Raw genomic sequence first — 6,000 nt, forward strand, 5'->3', positions numbered from 1 at the left:
GCGTGGAGTCTGAAAACTCCTGCAGGGAGCGAGCTCCTCCTGCCAAGCGTACGCTGGGAACTGCGTCGGAGAAGGAAGGTAATTCCTGCGGGTGTTTCTAAGCCTCCAGTAGGTGACAGGCTGGGCTGGGCTGGGCTGTTGCTATTTATTTATATTGAAGGAAAAAATGTTTTAAAAGACTGAATGCTGTGAAGTTATGCCTGTAACTAACCACGTGGTCTCAGTGCGGGTCTACATTGCAGTGGGAGGTGTGGTTGCAGTGAGGGTGGGCATACCCACACTAGCTTGAATTTATCTGGCTCAGCTAAAAATAGCAATGTAGAGGTGGTGGCACCGAGTGGAGTACAGCCTAGACAAGTTTGCCCAGAACCCTGGGATGGATTCATGTTGCTAACCCACTCTGCCACCTTCTTCGCTGCTATTTTTAGCTGCACTAGCTAGATTAAAGGGATGCCTACGCAAGGTTTTAGACATACCCTCCGTCTGATACCCTCCCCCATCCCCCCCTGTTGTTGGTTACCCTCACTCATGGTTTCTTGTCTTTATTGAGCTCGTCAGCTTTCTGGGACAGGGACTGTTATGTCTGTAAAGCGCTATCACCATGGAACCCTGGTTCTGTTTGGGGCCCTTGGGTGCTAACATAATACAAACCAATAATAATAATGTCAGCCAACCTGCTCCATCTCTGTTCACACTGGAAGCCTCACTGCATGTCTTTTCTGCTGACTCTCATGCTATGAAACAAAGGCAATACCTTCCAGACACAGCCCACAAATAGATCTGTACTTAATCCACTCATTCCTTCACATATGCCTGCCTCCTCTGTTTGTGTGTGTGGACAAGTAAGAGGTTGTCATTGAGAGGAAGGGTCTTGGGGAGGGAGGGCACTGGAGTGGGAGTCAGATAGAAGTCAGATCTCCTATTTATTTGATAGTAAAATGTCTCCAAAGTATTTAAAACTATACGTTTCTGTTCTAATCCTGGTTCTGCCACAGACTTAATCCCATGTGAGCTAGAGCAAGCCATTTAACCTCTCTGTGCCTCAGTTTCCCATCTATAAAATGGGGATAGAATTCTTCCTTACCTCAGGAGGCTGCCATGATGATAAATATATGAATGTCCCTGAGGTGCTCAGATACTGCTGTCACAAGCACTACAGAAAAGCCTATAATCGTAACAGGAAAATACCATTCATTGCTGTGTGTACTTCTCCATTGCCTTCACTGATGGTGACACATGGGTTAGTTGAGAGGCCAGGAGAAACCGGTCTCCAACCCCAGCAGACCCCTTGGCCAAACCAGAGAGTCCTTCTTCTCAGGGGAAGCAACTCGAGCCACCGGAGATTCCAGGAGGGCCTTACCCAACCTTCAGCAAACTGGACAAGGGCCTCTATCCCCTCAGGGAAGAAAAAAAGACTTTAGGAATGGGGCAAGACGCAGCACTCCCCATACTAGAAACCCTCCCAACTCTGCAGGGATGCAGCGGGAGCCAGCAAAACTCTCCAGGGAGGTTGTAGGAAAGCTCATAAAGGTTCTGTCCATTGCCCCAGCAGACCCTGCAACTGACCAGACAGCCCTTCCCAATCTGCAGTGCAAGTGGTTGGGGCTGTCAAACGACTCTGAGGAGGGGCCGGAGAAGCCATGAGGGGGTGAATCATTTTGCTTGTACATTGTAACCCTTTCAGCCAGTGCTTTTCTGGTTCGTCTATTGTGATTGTAAGCTCTTGGGTGCAAGGACCTGTCCTATCCTGTGTCTGTGTGGTGCTAAGATTACATACGGATGCCTTATTATGATGATTGTGCTGTATTAATATCTAATTGTATCCTTGAAATGACTGGATGCACCAGTGCTTATGGGTACTATATCAAGCAACATCACAGAGTATCTTATATTTAGTCTCTATGTTCTAATTCATTCATTCAAAGTAGATTAGAGAAGGGGAAAAGGGAGGTTTTGGCTCAGCTACCCCAAGGGTGTAGGTTAACCTGGCTTGCCTGTGCTGAGTTGCATTACATACGTTGTGAAAGCCTGAAGAAACTCTGCCACTTTCTACCCTCTCAGGCCTTTGTCTTTTCTCTTCTGAAAGTCTTGATACCTGGGCAATTCTTAATGAGTAATAATTCATAATTATTCATAATGTGGGTGCTTTCTTTGCTACGAGGGTCTCTGCTCCTTTGCCTGCTATTTGCCTCTCTGGATTTCCCCCAACTTCAGTTACAGGTAGACGACAAGTTCTGAGTCTGATTTTTCATTTTATTTGATGCTTTGCTGTACCCACACCTGGGCTGAAATTACATGTAGCAGGTACAGAGCGCACATTGCATTGTGTCCTCTGCAGATATTACTGATCCCTTTCTCCAGTTACGTCAGAAGAGCTGAGGCCAATGCTCAGAGTGCTTTAGAAAGAGACAGTTCTATAAGCAGTTTTGTAAAAGAATTAAATAAATGAAGCAGGGCAGACTACACAAACCATGTGTAGTAAAAGTGCAGCCAATAGGAAAGGTTCCCAACCCTCCCTCTTCCTTGGAATATGGGATGGTAGGTGTATGTGGTCAGGCGTCTAAATTCAGGGGCCATCACTGTCAAACAGAGAGATCTTCCATTGTTGTTTGCAATGTTGAGGTCACCGTGTTGGGCCCAGCATATTAGAGAGACAAGGTGGGTGAGGTAATAAAAGACATTTAAATAGAGAGATGTCATTCTGACTGTTCAGCACAATGAACTGCTCTGATTGCTGACCCAGAGTTACCTGCTGTCCAGTTCAGTAATAACTGCCCCAAAGTTCATGGGTGTATTGTTACTACAGCAAGCTGCAGAGAAGATATGTCTGGGCCTGTTCACTCTGTCATCAGATATTGTTGCCATGGTCCCCCACAAGGAATATGTTGTAAAACAGTCTGTAGCATTATTCTTCATTATTTCTTCCTTGCATTATTTTCCATTGTTGGGTGGCTGATTCTGTGGCACAGTGTTGGTCAGGGTGAAGGTAGCAATCTTACTGCCCAGATTGACTTGGCAGTGACTGAGGTTCAAGTGTTCTGTGTCATAATTACTGAGATTCTTGCAGGACAACCTGGCTTTCATTAAGTGACTTTCTCTGGACATGCATGTTATTTAAGAATACCCGTTCCATTTGCATTTCATTGCACAGGATTTCAGACCCACAAGCTTGAAAGCTGGAGCAACATAAATGTTTAGTTACATTACATAAAGGGGAGAAATGGAGCATATGACCCAGGGCACCAGCCTGTTGGGATCTAATAGTAGGATTTGATATGCCGTAGGAGTGCAAGTCCCAATGGTTTTCAATAGGACTTAAACTCCCAAGTCACATGGTTGCTTTTGAAAATCTGGCCCTAAAGGAACTAACAACCCACCCACCCCATTTTGAAGACACTGCAATCTTTAGATATTGGAAAGATGCTACCAAATCAGGCAGGCTTGAAATGTATGTTTTCTCTCTTAACTATTCAGCCAAGCATCTGACACACAATGAAATCTCTTGCTTAACAAATTAAAAAATAAGTCATGGATGATAGTTCTTTGAATTTTTACAGGACCTTCCATCTGAGGTCCTTGCAGCACTTGACAGAGATTAAAGAGTTAAATGAAGTACCGTAGCACAGCACATTAAGACTATATCTATGCTACACACCACTGGTAGCAGCGTGTAGGGTGCATGTAGCTGCAGGCCGCGGCCATACTGCGCATTGCAGCTACATGTGTCAGTGAAAGGTGCTGGGAGTGGGAAGGCAGCAGAGAGAAGCTTCAGCGGCTCTCCACTGCTGGAGCCTTTCACTGTGGCAAAGAAAGGACCCTTTCCCTGATGCTTCCCCCCACCAGAGCCTTTCCCCATTGCTGGAGTCTTTTCCTAGCATGGGGAAAGGCTCCAGCAGTCGGGAGGCAGCACGACTTGACACTGGTAAAAATATCATTGTAGATGGGGAGGCCTGGCTTGGGTGAGTTGAGAGCTGTGTAGGGTATGTACATGGGTACCCGTCAACCAGGTCTTTACTCTGCTCACCTAAGCTGGGCCTCCCCATATACACTGCTATTTATACTCACGTATGGGCTCTACACACCGCCAAAAAAGAAGCGTGCTGTGTAAATGTACTCTGAGAGAAGAGGTGGGATAAATTAAAGAGCCTTGAAGGTAAGGACTAGACGTTTGATGTGGTGGAGAAGGGAAGTCAATGGAGGGACTGTACAAAGGGAGTGACATGATCAAAATGATGAGCTAGGAAGATGATTTCGGCAGCAGCCTCTTGAATGGACCTGAAGGTAGTAAGGTAACTGAAGCCGAGACCAAGTAGGAGGAAATTACAGTAGTCTAGATGCAAGTTTCTAAGGGCTTGGACGAGAGCTTCAGCAGTTTGGACAGAGAGAAAAGGCCAGATCTTGGAGCTACGTCCTGGATGTGAGTGTCCAAAGAGAGGGAAGAATAAAAAAATTATGCCCAGATTATTCTGACTCTGTGTTGAGCGATAGGGCACGATGGTGCCTGAGTGCTTCCACAGAACTTGGATTAGGGTATTTATTGAGAATTTCCCCTTCAAGTGCCACCGTGATCCCTACAGGGAAAACAGTTCAGTGAACTTGTTTTCTCAGATCCATGGTGACCTGAGAACTGGCAAAATAACGAACAAACAATTTTTTGTCTTGCAAGAATTGTTTTGGCGTTTGAAAAGAAATACCGATAATTTTACAGTGAATTCACCTTGTCACATTTTTGAGAAATTGCAGAAAAGCAACTCTTTCTATATCCTGGAGTCCAAGCCCTTTCAAAGAGATATGCTAAGATTGTCTTAGTTCAATAAATGGTTATTCTCAATTAGCAAAGTATTGTGTGTATAAATAGCACGTGTTTGGATTAATCTTGGAGTTCCGTGGCCTAATTCTGATCAGCTCCTGCCAACAAAGTGCTGTTCACACTGGCGCTTGTCGCCAGCAAAACTTTTGTCTTTCAATTGCCAGTGTAAACATAGCCTCAGCTAGACACCAAAAATCACGAACTCTGGTTTTATGTCTCATTACAACAATCTGTAACCTACTAACCCTCTTTTGTCCTATGACTTCAGAGGTGTTAACTGCCAACTTCATTTTGAATGGTCTCTTGCAACATGTGTTAACGCCTTATGCTTAACAGTCTGTTCCACATTGTATTTAGCTGTGACACTGATTAGCTTTCCCAGACCTGAGGCAGAACTCACTGTGTAGCTCGAAAGCTTGTCTCTTTCAACGTTGAGAGGTACACTTTCAAGAAACAAAGAAATAACAGGTATCAGAGGGGTAGCCGTGTTAGTCTGGATCTGTAAAAGCAGCAAAGAATCCTGTGGCACCTTATAGACTAACAGACGTTTTGCAGCATGAGCTTTCGTGGGTGAATACCCACTTCTTCGGATGCAAGAAATAACAGGTATCAGAGGGGTAGCCGTGTTAGTCTGGTTCTGTAGAAGCAGCAAAGAGTCCTGTGGCACCTTATAGACTAACAGATGTTTTGCAGCATGAGCTTTCGTGGGTGAATACCCACTTCTTCAGATGCATGTATTCACCCACGAAAGCTCATGCTGCAAGAAATAACAGGACATGAGAGGGAACTCATGAGCCAGCCAGCCAGCAGGAGACTGGACAAGCTTCAAGGCAGGTGGGACCTATAACAGTGCAGTTATTTCTTGGGGAAATTATGGAGAATTTTCCATAATAATGTGCACCTTAGGACAGATGAAGGATTGTTTTCTCCAGTGAGCTTTTCAGAGCAGGAGAGCCCACTGAACCAGCTGTGCAGAGTGGGACCAACTGCCTGCCAGCATATATGTATGCCAGAAACATCTGCAATGTATAATAAAAATATTAGGGAGCTGCAAACAATAAGTAGCAAGAGGGTCAGATAATTTAGGAACAAAGCAGTGTATTGCAGTGGTTCTCAAACTTTTGTACTGGTGACCCCTTTCACATAGCAAGCCTCTGAGTGCAACCCCTCTTATAAATTAAAAACACTTT

The sequence above is a fragment of the Mauremys mutica genome, chromosome 1 (assembly GCF_020497125.1).
Source record: "Mauremys mutica isolate MM-2020 ecotype Southern chromosome 1, ASM2049712v1, whole genome shotgun sequence".
Lineage (NCBI taxonomy): Eukaryota > Metazoa > Chordata > Testudines > Geoemydidae > Mauremys > Mauremys mutica.